Below are 23,426 nucleotides of genomic sequence, written 5' to 3' on the forward strand. Positions count from 1 at the left end.
ACATCTTTGTTGGTATGTGGTGCTGAGGATCGAACCCGGGCCTCATGCATGCCAGGCGAGCGCGCTACCGCTGAGCCACATCCCCAGGCCCCAGATATTCTCAGATTGACAGTGAAAATATCTGTTTTAGCTTCAGAACTTTAGAGTCCATCATAACAAAATGTAATTGATAGCTTTTCTTTTTTGCAAACAGAGCTTAATGTTTATCAGAAATAAGATTCCAGAATAATGGTTTCATAATATGCATCAGTTTTTACAAGGAGAAAAGGAATCCAGGTGATATTACTGTGAAATACTCTTGTTACAAACACTAGTAGAACCCAGTACCTGAAGCAGTACCTGTGTGTGGCAAAGGCTCTATTAATACCTATTAAAATCCAGCCCTTGTTGAGGCCTGCACAGATCATGTGTCTCCTCCAGGTGAGCCTCAAAGGGAGGGTTATGGCTGAAACCGGAGGATAGGCACAGAGAATGCTACATTGTCTCCCTGATTGCTGTAGGTGCCCAGCTCCTATCTAGTGGTATGGTGTTTGATAAGAAGGAAGATATACAGAACCTAGTGGTGTCTCTTAGGTTGCTTCATAATGTACACCAGTTATTACAAACCAATTATTACAAACCAGTTATTACAAAGAGTTGCAAGGTCTAGCAAAAACAGACATATGTCAGAGTAATTTTAGAAGAAAATATGGTCAAAATATAATTTTTCCCTAAATCTTCATTTCTTGTCCTCTTTCTCTAGGCTTTTTTTTTTATTCTGTTGTAAAACTACCCCCCCAACTTCTCTTATTAAAAAATTTATTGATAAAACAGGGATTCCAAGATGGTGGGCCAGAGGGAGGCAGCATTCTCTGTTGCTCTGTGATGGAGATCTCACCTAGTTGGAATACTGCATCTCATTAATGAGTGTAAGAGGACCCCTATTACAGCTAACTTCCACAGAAATCACCAGTGCTGTGACCCCTGCGCAGGGCTCAGAGCCTCAGTGTTTGAGTAGTACTCCTAGCTCCCTAAACCCAAAGCCTGCAGTTCTAACCCATACACAGCTTGCAAGCGCCTTAGCAGAATCACCTATTAGCACCTCTGCAGGACTCCAGACTGCACTCTGCTCCCACACAAGTCACTCAGCTACTACCTACCCACAGCACAATGCCATTATCTGGCTCCCCCCACCTCACCAGACACCATGGTGCTAGAAGCAGATCACCACCATCTTGGATAACCATTCTTGCCATATTTGGTGGGGGCAGCTCTCAGATCAGATATCCATCTGGCCAGGAGGGATCTTGGAACCCTAAAAGATTGTTTTTACAGACCTATAGGGTAAAAACAATAACACTCCAGACCCACAGAGCTGGAAAGGAAGACACATGAGCAACATGAAAAGACAAGGGAATAAAGTACCTCAAACAAATCAAGACACCACATTATTAGAATCATTGGCAGCCACAGCAGGAAAAATGATAGAGAAAGAGTTCAGGATAGTTCTGTGAACTCAAGGAAGATATAAGTGAGCAAATATAAGCAGTGAAAGATCACTGCAACAAGGAGCTACATAAACAAATCCAGGAAGCAAGATATGACCTCAATGGGGAAATAGAGGTTCTTAAAAAACAAACAAACAAAAAACTCCCAGAAATCCTTGAAATGAAAGAAATGATAATACAGTAATACAATAATACAATCAAAAACTTAGACTTCACTGATATATATAGAATATTTCAACCTGCATCAAGTGGATACACTTTCTTCTCAGCAGCACATGGATCCTTCTCTAAAATAGAACATATAATATGCCACAAAGCAACTCTTAGCAAATACAAAAAAGCAGAGATACTACCATGTATTTTATCAGATCATAATGGATTGAAATTGAAAATCAGTGACACAATAAAAAATAAAAATTTCTCCAACACCTGGAGACTAATCAATATGCTACTGAATGAACAATTGGTTGCAGAAGACATCAAAGAGGATATTTAAAAATTCTTAGAGGTAAATTAGAACATAGACACAACAATATCAAAATCTCTGGGACACTGTGAAAGCAATACTAAGAGGAAATTTCATCGAATGGAGTTTATTCCTTAAAAGAAGAAAAAGGCAACAAATAAATGACCTCATATTCCACTCAAAGCCCTAGAAAAAGAAGAACAAAGCAACAGCAAATGCAGTAGAAGGCAAGAAATAATTAAAATTAGAGCTGAAATCAATGAAATCGCAACAAAAGAAACAATTGAAAATATTCACAATACAAAAAGTTGGTTCTTTGAAAAAATAAATAAAATTGACAGATTCATAGCTACGTTAACGAAGAGAAGGAGAGAAAAAACTCAAATTATCAACATTTGTGATAAAAAGGTGATATCACAACAGACACTACAGAAATACAAAGGATATTAGAAATTATTTTGGAAACTTATACTCCAATAAAATAGAAATTATTTGGAAACTTATACTCCAATAAAATGAAGGCATTGACAAATTAATTAAGTCATACAATTTACCCAGGTTGAATCAGGAAGAGATACACAATTTAAACAGACCAATATCAAGTGATGAAATAGAAGACACCATTAGAAGCTTACCAACCAAGAAAAGCACAGGACCAGATGGATACACAGCCAAGTTCTATAAGACCTTTAAGGAAGAACTAATACCAATATTCTTCAATTTATTTCAGGAAATAGAAAAAGAGGCAGCACTTCCAAACTCATTCTATGAGGCCAATATCACCCTGATCCCAAAACCAGGCAAAGACACATCAAAGAAAGAAAACTTTAGACCAATATCTCTAATGAATATAGATGCAAAAATTCTCAATAAAATTCTGGAAAATAGAATACATAAACATCAAAAAGATTGTGGAGCCCGACCCCACAATATGTAGATCAGAGCCTACTTTTTCTTCTATCAGACGCAGAGTCTCTGATTTGATATCAAGCTCCTTGATCCATTTTGAGTTAACTTTTGTACATGGTGAGAGAAAGGGATTCAGTTTCATTTTGTTGCATATGGATTTCCAGTTTTCCCAACACCATTTGTTGAAGATGCTATCCTTCCTCCATTGCATGCTTTTAGCCCCTTTATCAAATATAAGATAGTTGCAACTTTGTGGATTAGTCTCTGTGTCCTCTATTCTATACCATTGGTCCACCCGCCTGTTTTGGTACCAGTACCATGCTGTTTTGTCACTATTGCTCTGTAATATAGTTTGAAATCTGGTATCACTATACCGCCTGATTCACACTTCCTGCTTAGACTTGCTTTTGCTATTCTGGGTCTTTTATTTTTCCATATGAATTTCATGATTGCTTTATCTATTTCTACAAGAAATGCCGTTGGGATTTTGATTGGCATTGCGTTAAACCTATAGAGAACTTTTGGTAATATCACCATTTTGATAATGTTAGTTCTGCCTATCCATGAACAGGGTATATTTTTCCATCTTCTAAGATCTTCTTCTACTTCTCTCTTTAGGGTTCTGTAGTTTTCATTGTATAAATCTTTCACCTCTTTTGTTAGGTTAATTCCCAAGTATTTTATTTTTTTTGAGGATATTGTGAATTTAGTGTTTTTCCTCATTTCCGTTTCAGAAGTTTTGTCACTGATATACAGAAATAACTTTGATTTATGTGTGTTGATTTTATATCCTGCCACTTTGCTGAATTCATTTATTAGTTCTAGTAGTTTCTTTGTAGACCCTTTTGGGTCTTCTAGGTATAGAATCATGTCATCCGAAAATAGTGATAATTTAAGTTCTTCTTTTCCTATTTTTATGCATTTAATTTCTTTTGTCTGTCTAATTGCTCTGGCCAGTGTTTCGAGAACTATATTGAATAGAAGTGGTGATAGAGGGCATCCCTGTCTTGTTCCAGATTTTAGAGGGAATGCCTTCAATTTTTCTCCATTCAGAATGATGCTAGACTGAGGCTTAGCATAGATAGCTTTTACAATGTTGAGGTAAGTTCCTGTTATCCCTAGTTTTTCTAATGTTTTGAACATAAAGGGATGCTGTACTTTGTCGAATGCTTTTTCTGTGTCTATCGAGATGATCATATGGTTCTTATCTTTAAGTCTATTGATGCGGTGAATAACATTTATTGATTTCCGTATATTGAACCATCCTTGCATCCCAGGGATGAATCCTACTTGATCATGGTGCACAATTTTTTTGATGTGTTTTTGTATTCGATTCGCCAGAATTTTATTGAGGATTTTTGCATCTAGGTTCATTAGAGATATTGGTCTGTAGTTTTCTTTCTTTGAGTTACACCCATAGCACAAGAGTTAATAATAAGAATCAACAAATGGGACTTACTTAAACTAAAAAGTTTTTTCTCAGCAAGAGAAACAATAAGGGAGGTAAATAGGGAGCCTACATCATGGGGACAAATTTTTACTCCTCACACTTCAGATAGAGCCCTAATATCCAGAGTATACAAAGAACTCAAAAAATTAGACAATAAGATAATAAATAACCCAATCAACAAATGGGCCAAGGACCTGAACAGACACTTCTCAGAGGAGGACATACAATCAATCAACAAGTACATGAAAAAATGCTCACCATCTCTAGAAGTCAGAGAAATGCAAATCAAAACCACCCTAAGATACCATCTCACTCCAGTAAGATTGGCAGCCACTATTAAGTCAAACAACAACAAGTGCTGGCAAGGATGTGGGGAAAAGGGTACACTTGTACATTGCTGGTGGGACTGCAAATTGGTGCGGCCAATTTGGAAAGCAGTATGGAGATTCCTGGGAAAGGGGGAATGGAACCACCATTTGACCCAGCTATTGCCCTTCTCGGACTATTCCCTGAAGACCTTAAAAGAGCATACTACAGGGATACTGCCACATCAATGTTCATAGCAGCACAATTCACAATTGCTAGACTGTGGAACCAACCCAGATGCCCTTCAATAGATGAATGGATAAAAAAAATGTGGCATTTACACACCATGGAGTATTATGCAGCACTAAAAAATGACAAAATCATGGAATTTGCAGGGAAATGGATGGCACTAGAGCAGATTATGCTTAGTGAAGCTAGCCAATCCCTAAAAAACAAATACCAAATGTCTTCTTTGATATAATGAGAGCAACTAAGAATAGAGCAGGGAGGAAGAGCAGGAAGAAAAGATTAACATTAAACAGAGACATGAGATGGGAGGGAAAGGGAGAGAAAAGGGAAATTGCATGGAAATGAAGGGAGACCCTCATTGCTATACAAAATTACATATAAGAGGTTGTGAGGGGAATGGGAAAATAAACAAGGAGAGAAATAAATTACAGTAGATGGGGTACAGAGAGAAGATGTGAGGGAAGGGGAGGGAGGATAGTAGGGGATAGGAAAGGTAGCAGAATACAACAATTACTAATAAGGCATTATGTAAAATTGTGGATGTGTAACCGACATCTGCATTTGGGGTAAAAATTGGGAGTCCATAACCCACTTGAATCTAATGTATGAAATATAATATGTCAAGAGCTTTGTAATGTTGTGAACAACCAATAAAAAAAATAAAAAATTAAAAAAAAAAGATTGTGCACCATGATCAAGTGCGATTCATCCCAGGGATGCAGGGTTGGTTCAACATATGGAATCAGAAATGTAATTTATCACATCAATAGACTCAAAGATAAGAATCATATGATCATCTCAATAGATGCCAAAAAGGCATTTGACAAAATACAGCACCTTTCCTGCCGCAGTCTGGCTGGGCACAGAATCATGAGCCACTCAAGCAGGAACAAACTTTATTTTTGAAAATGCCGCCAATACCCTGTGGACCGGCTTCTTCTTCCGGGAAGAAGCCGGTCCACACACTTGGGTGCATTCTCCAGGAACTGGGAACAAGTACCTCCCTGGAATTCCCTCCTGCTGTACTTCCCCAACCATTGGGAACTCTCCAGGAGTCCCATAGCAGGCCAAGGTGAACAGCAGGAGTCCAATATCCATATGAATGCAGATCTTAACATAATCCTATCATCTCAATGGCTAGCTGGCATCACCTTACAACCAAAAGTGCCATGCATCATATTACTTGGCTGTGGCTCTTAGCACTTTGCATGTTCAAAACACTAGAAAAAATAGAGATAACAGGAACACATCTCAACATTGTAAAGGCTATCTATGCTAAGCCTCAGTCCAACATCATTCTAAATGGAGAAAAATTAACGGCATTCCCTCTAAAAACTGGAACAAGACAGGGATTCCCTCTTTCACCACTTCTATTCAACACAGTTCTTGAAACACTGGCCAGAGCAATTAGACAGATGAAAGAAATTAAAGGGATATGTATAGGAAAGAAGAACTTAAATTAGCACTATTTGCTGACCATATGATTCTATACCCAGAAGACCCAAAAAGCTCCACCAGAAAACTTGTAGAACTTGTAAATGAATTCAGCAAAGTAGCAGGATATAAAATCAACACCCATAAATCAAAGGCATTTCTGTATATTAGTGACAAATCTGCTGGGAAGGAAATGAGGGAAACTACCCCATTTACAATAACCTAAAAAAAAAAAAATACTTGGGAATCAACTTAATGAAAGAGGTGAAAGATCTATACAATGAAAACTATAGAACCCTAAAGAGAGAAATGATGGAAAAATCTACCTTGCTCTTGGATAGGCAGAATTAATATTATCAAAATGACTGTACTACCGAAAGCACTATTCAGATTTAATGCAATTCCAATCAAAATCCCAATGACATTCCTCATAGAAATAGAAAAAGCAATCATGAAATTCATCTGGAAAAATGAGACCCAGAATAGCTAAAGCAATTCTTAGCAGGAAGAGTGAAGCAGGTGATATCGCTATACCAGATCTTAACTATAATATAGAGCAATAGTAACAAAAACAGCATGGTATTGGCACCCCCCAAAACCCTGGTAGATCAATAGTACAGAATAGAGGACACAGAGACTAACCCACAAAATTACGATTACCTTGTATTAGACAAAGGTGCCAAAATCATGCATTGGAGAAAAGACAGCCTCTTCAACAAATGGTGCTAGGAAAACTGGAAATCTATATACAACAAAACGCAATTAAATCCCTATCTCCCACCATGCAAAAAACTCAACTTAAAAGTGGATCAGGGACCTAGGAATTAAGCTAGAGACTCTGTGTCTAATAGAAGAAAAAGTAGGCCCTAATCTTCATCATGTGGGATTAGTTCCCAACTTCCTTAATAAGATTCCTATAGCACAAGAATTAAAACCAAGAATCAATAAATGGGATGGAGTCAAACTAAAAAATTTCTTCTCATCAAAAGATACAATCTGTGAGGTGAACAAAGAGCCTACATCCTGGGAGCAAATTTTTACCCCTCACTAATCTCTAGTGTATATAAAGAACTCAAAAAACTAAGCACCAAAAAAACAAATAACCCAATCAATAAATGGGCCAGACACTTCTCAGAAGAGGATATACGATCAATCAACAAATATATGAAAAAATATTCATCATCTCTAACAATTAGAAGAATGCAAATTAAAACTACTCTAAGATATCATCTCACTCCAGTCAGAATGGCAGCTACTATGAAGACAAACAACAATAAGTGTTGGCGAGGATGTGCGGAAAAAGGTACACTCATACATTGCTGGTGGGACTGCAAACTGGTGCAGCCAATATGGAAAGCAGCAAGGAGATTCCTTAGAAGACTTGGAATGGAACCACCATTTGACCCAGCTATAGCTCTCCTTGGTCTATACCCAAAGGACTTAAAAATCAGCATACTACAGGGACACAGCCACATCAATGTTTCTAGCAGCACAATTCACAATAGCTAAACTGTGGAGCCAACTTAGATGACATTCAGTAGCGATAAATGGATTTTAAAAATGTGGCATATATACACAATGGAATTTTATTCAGCAATAAAAGAGAATAAAATCATGGCACTTGTAGATAAATGGATGGCATTGGAGAAGATAATGCTAAGTGAAGTTAGCCAATCCCCCCCCACCGCAAAAAAATGCCAAATGTTTAGGTAGATAGGGCAGAGGGGTGGAGGGAAAGGGAGTGGGGAGGGGGTTAGCAAGGCTGGTGGAATGTGATAGACATCATTATCCAAAGTACATGTATGAAGACACGAATTGGTGTCAACATACTTTATATATAACCAGAAATATGAAAAATTGTGCTGTATATGTATAATGCATTCTGCTGTCATTTATTTTTTAAAAAATCAATAACAAATTTATTGCCATAGCATCTCTGTTAAAAGCAATAGAGCCGATCACAGTGGTGCACACCTGTAATCTCAGTGGCTCAGGAGGCTGAGACAGGAGAATCTGGAGTTCAAAGCCAGCCTCAGCAACTGCAAGGCACTAAATAATTCAGTGAGACCCTGTTTCTAAATAAAATACAAAATAGGGCTGGGGGTGTGCCTCAGTGGTATAGTGCCCCTGAGTTCAATGGCTGGTACCAAAGAAAAGTAATAGAAATATATTTCTAGTAAGAATATTCCATTTGAGCTTGCCCCATAGCAATACCTGTGTCATAGTAACAGACAAATAAAACCTACACTTTCCATATTTTGTAAGAAATGTAATTCAAAATAGACTGTTAATTTGGGGAGTATAAATTTCTTTTTTTAAAAAAGAAACACTTTACTGATTTAGCTATTTAATGCTGTTTTAGCTATTGGCCTAGAGATAGATAGATTTCTTTTCTTTTGAGTTTTTAATATATAATTCCATCTAACTGATTATGAGCTGCTCAATTATGAAAAAAAAACCTTTTTCAACTATTCCAATAAATTTCTCATGGTCTTTTTCTAAGCTCAGATAATTTTAGACCATTTTATTGAGAGAAAAAGGGAAAAAATTAAACATTTTTGTGACCTAAAATTATTCTTATGAGAACAGCCTTTTTTAAAAAAGATATATTTTTTTATTGTGCTAGATGGACACAACATCTTTATTTATTTATTTTTATGGAGTACTGAGGATCAAACCCAGTGCCTCACACATGTGAGCAGGCACTCTACCACTGAGCTACAACCCCAGCCCAAGAATAGCCTTTTTGATGGACTATATAATTGGACTTGTAGATGAACAAACTATAAACTGTAATGAATAGTATTTACATTATTGATTTAACAGATGTGCTTGAAATAAAATAATTACAATGACATTTACTGAGCACAGCTCTGTGCCAAAGGATGTTTAGCTACTTTATTGATCTTTGCAAGAACTTTATCATATGCCCATCTATAGAAGAAGAAACTTGGAAGAGGCTCAGGATCTTTTTTTTCTAGTGTCAATTGGTTGGAACAATTGGGATTTGAATGCAGGTCATCTCTATCTAGAATATATGTCCTAAACCATGATGCCCCCTGTGTAAGCACAGAAGAAAACTCAAGACAGTTTTTATGAATTTATAAACATCATGTAGTAATGTACATGATCACTTGTATCATAATATTAAATACAAATTACATTTGTGTGTGTGCAGTGTTCCCTTTTAAGGAAGGCATCCCTGTGGTCAACCTGTCTGGGTGGCTCTTAGCTTCATTTATAGATTATGAGGGAAAAAATTCATAACTATCTATCAGAACACTTTTGTTGTATAAGCCCCAAACTGATCTATAAAGAAATAAAATTATGACTCCCTTGGCAAATACTCATGTGTTTTATATCATATATATTAAAGCATAAATTTAACATCACTTTACCACCAGAAAATATGAGGAAAACATAAAGAGGCCTTTTTTCAGTTGCTATAGGAACCATTTACTGTCTAAAATTTTGAGTGGTTGAAATCACATCCATTGTTGTTTTAGTCAGTTGTCTATCTGTAGCTGCATCTATATTATATAACCTCAAACGTTCAGACTGAGACCAATGAAAGGCTTCAAGCTCGTGTCATACTTTTTAACTTAGTATGATTTGGGATTACTTCAAATTAAAAGTAAATATTTTATGTTGGTGAGATGGCATGTCGTATTTAGGGGGATTTTGGAAAAAAATTCATGAAGTTTCCTTTGAAACATTATCTAACTCAGTGGAATAAAATGAGGTAAAAAAAATGAGCTTGTGCTTCATGTGGGATCCAGTAAGAAAAATTAGGGTGGTGGTAGGTGGAGAGCTTTCTTTTCTACAGTGATTTCAAGGTCTCCTGGCCAGGAGTAGAGTTTGGACCACTTGGAAGATAGTTCCATCTAGAGGGCAGAATAGAAAGGTATCAGCGCTTGATCTTATGGGCATTCCTTTGGAACCCATGAGCTATAAATCCTGGGAAAGCCTCTGTTCTATTTCTTTTATCAGATTCGCCAGTAGGCTGGCTTACTTATCTTGCTTCCAAGTATCTGAGGCTATACTATGGGAAGAGAAGACAGAGATGGTCCTCTGAATTCTTAATAGAGTTATGGATACTGACTTGTGTTCATTTGTCTCCTTTAAGCATTGTGGGTCTTGGAGTAAGGATGTTAGGACATTTATTAAAAATCTCAACTTTTTCATCTTTCTTTGTTTTGGAAGTGAACGGATAAAATGGAAAGCGTTTTAGCTGGAAGCCTTACATATCTGTTCTAGGAGGCCCTTATAGTCCTAGAAGAGTTTTTAGTGTGGTAATTCGGAATTACCATCATCCCTAAATGTCACAAAGTGTCATTCTTTCTTTTTTTTCAGTTAGTTCACTTATTGAGTCATACCATATCCATAGGTACCCCCACAGATAAGGAAACCCATGGATGCTCAAAACGCATTTATAAAATGATATACATTTGCATATAACCTCTGCATATCTTGCTAAATCATCTCTGGTTATGTATAATACTTAATATAATATAAATCCTATGTGAATAGTTTCTATACTGAATTACTTAGAAATTATGACAAGAACAAACAAGACTTTATATGTTCAGAATAGGAATAATTTCTTTTCAAATACTTTTGATCCATGGTCAGTTGACTCCACCAATGCAGAACTTGATACAAAGAGTAGACTGTACCTGGACAAGAGAGGAAGATTTGCTTAGTTAGGGTTTTCTTTCATTGGAAAGAGAATTGACAACTCTTGATGGGTTCTAATTTCTTAACTGTCTTGATGACCAGGGAAGTAGGATGGGGAGAGCCCATGTTGTCCTGATATATGACACACAGTTTGGGACAAGGCTGTGGATATTTTGTCTGGCATATGGTAGCAGCCAGGTAATTCTAATAGAGGATGAACTTTGAAATCATAGATCAGATCAGTATTCTCTTTTGCATCTCATATTTTTACATTGCTATGCTTTGTTCAAAGTTGTTACTTTTATTTAAGAGGTTTGTGTTACACACTTTGGTTGATTGTTTTTGCAGTGCTAGGTATTGAACTGAGGGCCTTATCCATGCTAGGCAAGCTCTCTACCACTGAACTAACACACTTTCTGTGTCTAGGTAAATTATACTAATTAAGTAAATGTAGCCTCTGGATAGAGATACTGTCACTTGGGTGTGTTTTTACTTCACCAAACTTAAGTTTCTTTTCTCTCGTGCTGGTGTCTTTGTCTGCAAAAGAACCAGGAATTTGAATAGCACCTAGATGAAACAGCTCTTTCATTTATGTAGTATTGGGCTGTGAATAAGTCAGAAACAAAGTTGTTTTCCTTAGAAAAGAATCATAATTAATCAGATAATCATTTTTAAAGAAATTATCCACTTAATTATAGTATAATGAACTCACTAAACTTCTAGCTTCAGCAACTAACAGCATGTGGTCAAACACCCCATATGTATCATGCTTCACCTATTCTGAATCTGATGAGTTTTGAAGCAGTCTCAATCATCCTGCAAGTGCTTCTCTGAAAAAAAGATTGGAAATTTTTTTATGTAAAAAGTCAGGTAGTAAATTTTGCAGACTGCACATTCCCTATTACCCAGTCCTGCCCTAGCAGCACCAAACAGTAAAAGACAGAGTGTAAGTGAATGAGTATGGCTGTGTTCAATGCAACTTTATTGATGGACATTGAAATTTGAATTTCATAGAATTTTCATTGTCATGAAATATTTTTCTTATGATTATTTTCAATTATTTAAAAGTGTCAACATCCTTCTTAGCTTTTGAGCTACAATTCAGCATTAGCCCTACAACAATGATTCCCTTTACTTATTTTAAAATATATAATGGATTGTCCTCTGTCCTCTGACTCTACTTACCTTACTGTGCTATGGAACACTAGAACTAATTCCTCCTGTCTCACTGAATTTTGGTGCCATTAATCAACTTCACTGCTCAGAGGTTTCTAACATAAAAAAAAATGGTAAATGTTTGAGTAGATAGAAATGCTAATTGCCTTGATTTGGTCATTATATATTATAATGTGAATCAAATTTTATACTCTATCCTGTAGATATATATAAATAGTGTATCAATTGAAAAAAGAATTACGTCAATAGTGAGGATGATTTCATGGTGTTCATCTATGCCCAAACTCATCAAATTGGGCATATTAAATATGTGAACCTTTTTGTATATCAATTATACCTCAATAAAGCTGTTTAAAAGAGAAAATGGTAAGAGCCCTCAAAAAATAAATCTCTCTGTAAGCCCTAGAAAATTATGAGTGCTCAAAGTTTCTTGCCTGTCTTATAACTTAATTTTGTTTATCTTTTAACTTAATTTTGATCATGAGACTCTTAAGTCCATTTCATCTTTATAATTCTCCATCCATCCTGTCCTCTGTTTCATGGTCAATGTTATTGTTGTTGAAACTGTTCGTAGTATAGATCTTCATGTTTTGAGTTTTGCCTTCCTGTTATGTCATTAAGTAAGGTTTTCTGCTTCCTAGGAAATTCTTTCTCATTTTTGGTATCAGTTCTTGATGATCACTGCGTATCTTCATTAATTAATTATGGGCTTGCAGAATGGTCCAGTTCTATTGGTCCTGTGTGTACTAGCTGGAGTGCTTCTAAAAAGAAGTTTTTCTATATCAACTATTTGGTTACCCTGATATATATAAGTATTGATGATGAGAAGCTGGTGTTGATGCTTACCTTTGACTTCTTTTAAATGAGTGTTCAAAATAATGAGGTGGTTTGCTATTATCAGCTCAAAAAGTGACCAAGGTGGTTGTTAATATATTTTTTTTTAGTGTGATGGTATTTAAGTTTTATTTATTTGTTTTTTTTTTAGATATATATGATAGTAGAATGTGTTTTGACATATTATACATACATGGAGTATAACTTGTATGTAAGTTTTCAGGAGGTTGCAATTTTGTTTATTTTTTTCAGAGTGCACTGTTATTTGTTTTATTTTATTTTTTAAATTTTTTTATTATTAGTTGTTCAAAACATTACAAAGCTCTTGACATATCATATTTCATACATTTGATTCAAGCGGATTATGAACTCCCATTTATCATGGTTGTCATTGTCTTCACCAACTTGGAGATTTAAACACATGTGATGTGTTTCAACTCATAACAGGTATTATCTTTATTGTTCCTCAAGTCCTCCCCACCCCTTTTACCATGGGGCTTACTCAGGGCGTGTAACTCTATCCCTTACCATCTCTACTGACTGCTGATGCAACAGGCTCTAGGCAAGTATTTTCAATCATTGTCCGCCTGAAAACTGGAATTCACCATTTCCTCAAGCAATTCTGGTTCTTTTTCAGTGGGAAATAGTAATTAGAAATTACATTCTGAGCACAGAGTACTCATTACTTCTGTTGGTTGTTCTGGGATCCACCCATAGGACAAAATGGCATATATAAACAGAAACATTTAAAGATATATGCTCTGCACTAAGTTGGATTCAAATTCAGAACTACAGGGATTTTAATCTTGGTTACATTATAATTTTATCTTCTACCAACTGTGTTTTCAGAAACAGTTGTGTATTTTAAAGCATATTGATTGATTAAGGAAATGCAGGGCTCTTAGCTGTCATGTTAATGATGACCCTAGACCCTTAAATCATGTGTGATGGACAGCACTGCTGTCCTCCCCACATTAAGTACAACTGTGAAGAAATGGGCTTTGCAAAGTCCTAGCCTTGCAAAACAAACCATTAACCTAATAAAAACATTAGTGTTGAGTTCCATATTTTGATTTGTGAAGTTAATCTACTTAACTATTGGGAATTTGATCTTAAAACTGAAGAGCTAGTGTCACTGTTATTTTTGAATCCAGGAAAGTTCTGGTTCTGTAACTGCTCAGTAAAACCAGTAACTGAAGAGACAGCGTGATAGGGAAGGAACAGGCTCTATTGGCATCAAGCCAACAGATGGAAGATGGGGACTCTTGTCCATTAACCAAAAAAAATTTTTTTTTTTGCTTAGGGGTCACAGGCACAAGCTTATATAGGGATTTGAGAGAGTATGTTTTTACTTCAGGATAAGTGGGCAGCATTCTTCAGCGGTCATAAATTTTGGGCTCTTCTGCTACTATCTGAATGTCACCAAATATTCTGGGTTCTGTCACTCTGAAGAAAAGTTACTGATTAAAAAGTTGTCTTTTTTTTTAAAGGAATATCTAACTTTATAGTTTCAGATACAGAACAGGTGATGGGATCAGAAAGCAGCTTTTGCTGGAGAACACTAGGCAGTTCAATCAGAGGTGTCAGCTACAGCAAAGCTAGTGGGAGACTAACATGTTGCTCAGCTGTGTGTCTTCCAAAATTGATAATTTTAAGTCACTTAAGCAGGTGAAGCTAAAGGGCTTATTTAGGTTATCTAATTATTTGTTATCTTTCTAATTATTGCATTTATTATACATATATTTTATTCCTTGGATGATCTTCTAAATAAAATTTGAACATAAGTTTATTAAATAATATTATTTAGTCATCTCTAATATATAATGAAATGAACTATGTCTAACTGTGAGATTTTAAATTTCCATAAAAATAAAATGTGATTGTATACAATATTCCCTTAGTGTGGTAATACTTAGGGTATCTGTTTATTATACTGGTATCTATATAGATATTAACCAATTAAAGTATACTTGCCATAGAAATCAATGGTATATGGTGACAAAAACTAGAACTTCAGTTTCTTGTGTCTCACCTCCATATATACTTGGTTATCTTAGCTGTGGTGTAAACATCAAAGGTCAACGTAGTATAGTAATTAATCCCTTAATTATCAAAATAAAAATATGGACCATAGAAAAATTGTGGACTTAATTAATATTGGATTTAAATTACATATGATGTTCCAAGCAAAATTACTCCAGACTCTGCTGATGCTATTAGTGATCTCAGCAGTAAGAATTTCAATCAGCGTGTTACAAATGGGCATATTTGAAAGTGGGTTAGTACAGACTATTTTTACTGTTGAAAAAGGGCAAATGCAGTTTAATCCCCACCTGTGCAAAGGAGGAAGGGGCCTGGCTCATCTCTCCTCTGAGCTTGTGCACTCAGAGCAACTCCAAAAAGCCTGAGATTGATTAATTTGCTGCAAGTGCTGCTAACTTCCCAGAACTCAATTTCTCTCAATCATTGCTCTGATTATTTCAAAACTATTCCTGAAAGACTTAATATGTATCTTTTTTTGCTAGTAAATTGCTGCTCATTTAGAAGTCCTCAAGTTAGTCCGATGCATAAAGAAGGTTGTAAGTCTAATTTAAATAACTATCAGTACTTTTTTCCAGCTTGCTCACATTGAAATACATGCACTTTTAAAGATACTCTTGCCTTCATAATGACCTCTAATAACCAGTAAGATCATTTCTTCTCAGGCATCTTCATTATGTTTCTTTCATTAAGTTCACAAAAGATGGGACAGCAATTTCATTAACAACCCTGGACATGCAGTTGCCATGCTTCTTATGAAATTTAAGGTTTTTATTCCCCAAAATTGAAGTCTTCCATGGTGAATTCTTTATATTTTAAAGAAAAATCTGGATGACCACTCTTGGTTGCAGCTCATTGTCCACTCTTGGTCCCTGCTCATTTTCCTATCACACTTATAAGAAGATGGAGAGCTAGTGCTTGGTGGGGCTACCTCTTCCTAACATTGGAATTTGGAAGAAATATTGATAGTCTTGTCATCTCTACTCAGTGTACATTTCCAGATTTTCCTGGGAGTGTCACTCAGTAAGCTAGAATAATAAAAAAAGATTCCCCAAAGGCTCCTAGATGCACAGTAATTCCTGAGGTTCAGAACATATTGCCCTCTCTGGTTATTGGTGACATGAAAAGAGGCTAAAAGGGAGAAGGGCCCATGTGTCTCTGCACCTCCCCAGCATCAAGGGAATAGGACTGGCTTCATTCCTCGCAATTCCCAGTTTAATTCTAGTTGAAGGAAGGAATTCTGGGAACCAGGTCTTCTTAAAATGAACTCATGTAATCACCCATTTATGCCTTAAATGTCTTTTAATATAACCACTAAGCCTCACTAAGATGTGTGTTATGGTTTGTATATGAGGTGTCCCCCCTACCCAAAGCTCCTGTGTTAATTCATGAATCTTCAGAGGTGATGTAATTGGATTTTAAGAGTCTCACCATTCAATCCATCCTAGTGTGAATGGACTAAGTGGATGGTAACTGTAGGCAGGTGGGGTATGGCTAGATGAGGCAAGTCCTGGAAGGGTTCATCTGCCCTGTGGTCCCTTCCCTCTGTTTCTTGGCTGCCATGAGTTAGCTTCAGTCCTTCACCAAGCCCTTCCACCATGATACTCTGTCTCTCCTCCTGCCCAGAGCACTGAAGTTGGCAAACCATGGACTAAAGTTCTAAAACTGTGAGCCAAAATTAATTTTTCTTCTCTAAGTTGTTCTTGTTGGGTATTTTGGTCACAGTGATGGAAAGTTAACTAACATGATATGCCAGGTGTGGTTTCTGTGCTAGAGATAACAGTAAAACCCTGGCAAAATCCTTGCCTTCCTGGAACTTATATCCTGAAAGGGGAAGGAGAGGATAACAATAGTAAGTAAGTAATTTAGGCACTACATCAAAGAGCTGTCACTACCATTCCAAAAGGAAAACCCGAACAGTCCCATGCAGAAGCATGTGTCAGTTTTCAATCTAGGAAGAGGTTGAGCAGTGACTGGGAGTAAATGGACATGTTAGCCATGGGGCTGGGTGGGGAGAACATTCCAAGAGGAGGAAGGTGTGGAGCCTGCCTGGGTGGGAAGGATCATTGAATAAGTTCAGTGTGGCTGGACTTTCAGTTGACACTGCAGGGATGGGGACCAAAGCAGGTTTGGGGGACTGTGTACATTCTTGGAGGTCATTCTGTGTACCTTTGCCTTCATTCCGAAAATAAAAAAAAATGAATGTTTTCACTTACTAGTGAAGCCTGCCCATTTTAAAAATTCATTTGGTGACACAACCTGACCTAATAGGAAGTGAACAAGCTATTTAATAGGATCTCTATTTTTTCCTCCTTAGAGTCAATATTCTTAAGTTTTGATGCAGAAATATCAAAGGGCCTGTTTGTGAGGTGCTTCCCAGATTTTCTTGGGAGTGTCACTCAATAAGCAGTATATACCTTTCTAAATATTTTAAAAATGTGATTTTTGAACCCTATTGTGCCCAGTGGTTTCAGATAAATGCTAATGGCCTGTCCCTTGGCCATGGCATTTGAGTCCAGGATCTAATTTACATACCGGTTCCTTCAGCGCTAGGGAGGTGAGGAGCTGCCTCCTCTCTTCTAAAGGATGCTGTTTTCATACTCTTATCTCCATTTCTGGATCCTAGCTGTGGACCAGATGAGTTCTTCTGTGTCCTGCTCACATTTCTCTGAAGGAAGCCACTTCTTACTTTCTATGCAGAAATCAGGATGTCTTGGATGGAATGTCCTCTGCTGGGCTTCCTTCCAGAATAGGAGAAAAGGGACTTCCTCCCAAGACCCTTCATTTCTATTAATACAACTTTAAATTGAATTAGATTTTTAAAAATTTCTACTCCACAATCATTACCTACATTTCAATAATACAAACATCCCTAAGTCAGGTCCCTAGGTAGCTATTTATTTATTTATTTATTTATTCTAATATTTATTTTTTCGTTTTAGGTGGACACGATATCTTTATTTTATATAAATGTGGTTCTGAGGGTTGAACCCAGTGCCTCATGCATGCTAGGCAAGCACTCTACCACTGAGCCACAATCCCAGCCCCTAGGTAGCTATTTATTAAGTCAGTGTTTACAAGCAAGTATGAGGTCTACATTTGTTTTGGTTGATGTTTATCTTGATAGTGTAAATTCACTATTTGACTTCACAGGTATTTTTCTCTATCATTTTTTTCTTTTTCCTTTTTCATACATGTGCTCACTTGACCACAACTTTATCAGAGGGGATAATGTTGGGCAATGTCAGGGATGGGGAAATAGCATTGGTGCTGACTTCAGCACTGATGTTTATGTTAGCCATGGACTCTGGTTGTTGAAGGTGTCAAGTCCACCTTACATTCACTGTCATCATCTCACTTTGCACTCACTGTGTCATGGGAGCTAGTCAGGCAGTTCTGGCTGATGTTTTACCATTGACTTTGTTTTTATTTATTTATTTATTTTTACTTTTTATTTTATTTTTTTTTTTTGTACCAGAGATTGAACTCATGGCCCTTAACCACTGATCTATTGCCCTAGTCCTTTTCTGTACTTTATTTAGAGACAGGGTGTCACTGAGTTGCTTAGCACCTCACTTTACTAAGGCTGGCTTTGAACTCATGATCCTCCTGCTTCAGCCACTCAAGCTACTGGGATTACAGGTGTGTGCCACTGGGCTAGACTCTATCAGTGACTTTAAATGATGTATCTTCCTTATTTCCTAAGGGCCCAAGAAATAGGGTTTGGCACCATAGGGGAAAAAAAGTACAATCTTTTCCTTAACCTATCATAAGGTTCAAATGCAGATTAATAAGATTCAAACAAAGAACTAAAAAGTATATATGTTTTATGTGACACAGAAACCTTCAGAAAATGAATACTCAAGGACCCAGAGAAGATCATGATTTTATGGACTTTCCTCCAGAAATATGATTGGAGGACAAAAGGTGGATGGTTTAACAGTTACAAACTGGGGGACATAGCCAGTTTTCAGATTCTTCTTGACCCCTCTGTGTGGCCATTGCTTCTTTCTGGTATGGTGCATGATTCCTGTCAGAGGAGAAGGGAGGGAGGCCTGAGAGAGACCTTCCTAGGTGTTGAGGCCTGTTCAGGGGAAGTGGACCTGGGTAATTTCAGTTTCTGTAGCTTGTTTCAGGAGGTATGGGCAGTGGGAGAAGGTCAGAGAGACTTCCCTGCTTCTGCACTTTTCTCAGTTGCTTTCAGCCTAAAACACCCAACATGCCAAGGGGACATGCTTTGGGGGAACATTTTCTCTGCATCACTTCAGAACTAACAAAGTGATAGACACGATGGGTGTCTCCCCCTCCTTCCATATCCTCTCCTGAACTTTGAGGACAATTCCTCATTTCTACTCCTTTAACCCAGGTGTGGATGACTCCTGAAGCATGATATCCCATAGGGAGCTAATAACCTAAAAGTTATTGTGGATTGGACCAACTTTTCAGCATGAGGAAGCAAGGTTGCTTTTATTAATGTATACCTGTCAAGATTTCAGAGCAAAAGAAGAAATTATGTGATCCAAGGAGCAGTTCATTTTCCCATGTGAATGAACACCTTTAGATCTGGGGTTTGGGTATTTTTCTGCTTTCTCTGTTCTCTCACCTATTGCTTTGCCCACTCAACTCTTTTCCTTTTATTTCACTGGTTATTTCCTTCATCTTTCCTGCTGTGCAAGACTCATTTTGGATCAGTCTCTCCTGTCCTTTCCATCCTTGTTGGTTTATTCTCTGCTTATTTCATTTACCTTGTGTGGCACCTCAATGCTTGCCCATCCTCAGACAGGTGTTCTAGCTCATGTTTCCAAAGTGAGCTTTCAGCTTGTGTGGAAGTACACCTCACAAGTTCATTTCACTAACAATACTGTAAATTCATTTAGGCAAAGGATTATTCCATTGACTTTCTGCTCCCTTAGATGATGGAGTGTGTGCCTCATAAAGATGTTCACTGGGCTTCGGTTGAATGAATGCTTGGATCCGTGCATGCATGAATTATGTAAGATAAAATGACCTGCAGATTTGAGCAAGACATGCTATTTGGTGTTCCTGTGTGGATCCCTAGCTAAAATTATGCTAGTTAGTATATGGGTTCCCTCCCTATTTATTATTTTTCCTAAAGAAGCTGAATCTAATTACCTGTGTGGTTAAGCACATGAGACTTGTTTTTAAAAGGCTTCTCATGAGAGATCATGCCATGTGTTAGAGTTGTGTAGAGTTGCCAGTCTGAGGCTGTTTATTTTACAGGGTAAGGCTGTGACTTGAAGACATAGTAATCCTGAGTGATGCTCCTACAACATATGTATAAGTTTAAAAGTGAGGTTTTCTTACCCTGTGTTCTCTCAGTACTGCCTTGAGTAGTCCTTAGATCATTAAGTACATACACTAAAATTCTTTGAAAAAGACTAGAGGTTTCACTCAGTTATAGATAGAGCATTTACCTAGCATGCATAGGATCTGGAATCAATCCCCAGCACTGCTAATAAGAAAACAAAAATTTGAGTAAACATCCTTTTGAGATGTACTTCTTTTAGTAAAAAATATATAGGATTACTATAAAAGTATAAGCCAGTAGGGTTCATGCCAAAAGTAAGCAAATAAATGACTATATAGTCCCATTCCTTTTTATTCTTTTCAGAAAGTATTTAGTTGTTAAAAAATCTGCCTTTCTTTAGGGCTTAATTATTTTCCCTAAAAACCAGAGGTAAATATTTTATTCTGTTTGAAAAAAAGTAGAGTAGTCAGTCTCATGTTACTCTGGTGATAGATTTGATTATTTATTTGGAGGGATAGCAGAGACTGAATGTATGAAGTACAGAGAGGAACCATTTCTCTGTTTTAGTAATATTAAGTTTTTAACTTCGTAGTGCTCTTTGTCAGATCAAATTTAGTTCATTTAATAAAATACACGTATACATAAGCTATATATCCAACTTTATATTCTAATTTATGACATTTTAATCCACAAACAAGGCTGTTTTTATAGCTGATACTAAAGATAATGTTGGTAGAACCCTTTTTCTCCACTATTGATGTTTCCTTGTATGTGCAGGAGCTCTACTAGTGCAGCACTCCTGACTACCTTCTCACTTCCCAAGCAGGAGCTGCCTGAGAAGAAGCACAGGGTATGCTTAGCTCAGTCCCTTCTTTGGGGATCTAAGTGCCTATGGGAACCCCATTTCTTCATCCTGTGAGTTATACAGCAGCACCCAACATATGGAAGGCCTTGTGGTTTTCTAATGCTGCCTGTGACTGGGTGGGTGAGTCTGTTTAATTCTGTCCTTTAGTATTAGCAAGCACATTATTCAGACCTATACCAGATGTTGCAGCTGCAGTTTTATCAGTAAGAAAGGTGGAATTTTAATAGCCAGCCTGCCTTTCTCTTTAAATTTGTTGCTCATTTGTTCCAAAATTCAGGTGGGGATTTGTGGTATCCATCATCATGCCACTGTTCTTGCATATAGGTTTTATTTCCCACAACACACTTCAAAATGAGTTGCTTTCAGATAAGGATGATGGGGTCCTGTGAGAGTAAATCACTTTGAGTGATCAAGTTTGATTTGGCACCCTGGTCAGGCTAACTCATAAACTCATGTCCATTAAGACATATTGCCAATGAAAATATCACTGTTAAAAGCTTTTAAAGGACTTTACATAATATAAATCACTGAATAGTACAAATGAGAATTTTTATGCTCATTTTTTGTAGACTTGCATTTTTATGGCTGTAAATTAAAAAAAAAAAGAACACATTTTAATATAGTCTGCAAGTCCTTAAATGAATAGGGCCTTATCTACCTCCCTTGGTTCCACTTGCTGCCTTAATTTTTTTTTATTTTATTTTATTTTTTTTATTGGTCGTTCATAACATTACATAGTTCTTAATACATCATATTACACGGTTTGATTCAAGTGGATTATGAACTCCCGCTTTTACCCCGTATACAAATTGCTGTATCACATCAGTTACCCTTCCATTGATTGACATATTGCCTTTCTAGTGTCTGATGTATTCTGCTGTCTGTCCTATTGTCTACTATCCCCCCTCCCCTTGCCTTAATTTTTTAAAATATTTATTTTTTGGTTGTAATTGAACACAATATCTTTATTTTATTTATTTATTTTTATGTGGTGCTGAGGATCGAACCCAGGGCCTCCCACGTGCTAGGCAAGCAGTCTACTACTTAGTCATAATCCTAGTCCCATTGCTGCCTTAATTTTAAGCAGCTTTTTCTAACCATCTTGGGCTTCCTATGCTATTTATTATGACTAGAATACTATTTCTTTCCATTCTCCTTCTTTGCTTGGTTAACTTCTGCTTACCCTACAGATCTCAGTTCATATGTCATTTTCTTGTACTGGCCTCCTGTGTCCACAATATCTACAGTTGGTCCACATTGTGATTTCTGGCAGCTATTTGTTCTTTTCCTTTATCACCCTGGCCATCATTAGTTCTTAAGTATTCATTTCAAACTTACACTCCCCAATAAATTGAAGCCCCATATACATAACAACCCCTTGTTTTTTGTTTACCATTGTGGGCCTAGTGTCTTGCCACAATGATTGTATAGTTTGGCACACAAAAAATGCTTGCTGGGTGAAAAATGGACATAGTTTTTGACATTGTGCATTAGTCTTAAAATCTTAGACTATCCTTTTCTACTAATACTTACAAATAACATGCAAAAGATAGCTCCCCCCATGATTACAAAAAATAAAAATTATAGAACTGAAATCTCTACCCTTGTTTTGGGACTTTAAAGTATTTGGAAGCATAGAGTGAATTTACAAGTGAGCCTACTGAAAGGTTAAATGTATAGGGATAATAAAAGACTAAATTGCACCAGCAATGCAACCTGCTTTATATGGTCCTGAGATATGGGATATTATTATATGTAAGTATGAAAGTAATATTTATTAGGCATCTACTTCTCTTTGGTTTTTTCAATATCTAGAAAGAACATCATAAAGTCTGGATTAGTCCCCTAGGCATTTTCATTGGGAATATACCTAATGTACAATTTAATATCATTCTTGAAACATTATTTTTGTTGATACATAAAATGAGATCAGTGATATGGTAGTTAGCAAGTTAATTTTTGTTTCCTAACCAAGTCTAAAAATATCATATAAAATGTCAGAAAGAGTTGAAATTCTGGTTTCCGTATTGGCTGTACCAATTTGCAGTCCCACAAGCAATGTATGAGTATGCCTTTTCCCCCACATCCTCGCCAATACTTATTGTTGTTTGTCTTCATAATAGCTGCCATTTTGGCTGAAGTGAGATGATATTTTAGAGTAGTTTTGATTTGCATTTCTCTAATTGCTATATATATGAAAAATTGTGCTGTATATGTGTAATAAGAATTGTAATGCATTCTGCTGACATATATTTAAATAAAAT

At 36.7% G+C, this 23,426-nt stretch overlaps 1 protein-coding gene across 7 annotated transcripts in view; it reads left to right on the forward strand.

Moving 5' to 3' along the window:
* Positions 1-23,426, forward strand: part of Ptprm (protein tyrosine phosphatase receptor type M) — a 788,264-nt gene that overhangs the window by 330,150 nt on the left and 434,688 nt on the right. The gene's annotated exons all lie outside the window — the stretch shown is intronic.

This window comes from Urocitellus parryii, chromosome 13, assembly GCF_045843805.1.
Source record: "Urocitellus parryii isolate mUroPar1 chromosome 13, mUroPar1.hap1, whole genome shotgun sequence".
Classification (NCBI taxonomy): domain Eukaryota; kingdom Metazoa; phylum Chordata; class Mammalia; order Rodentia; family Sciuridae; genus Urocitellus; species Urocitellus parryii.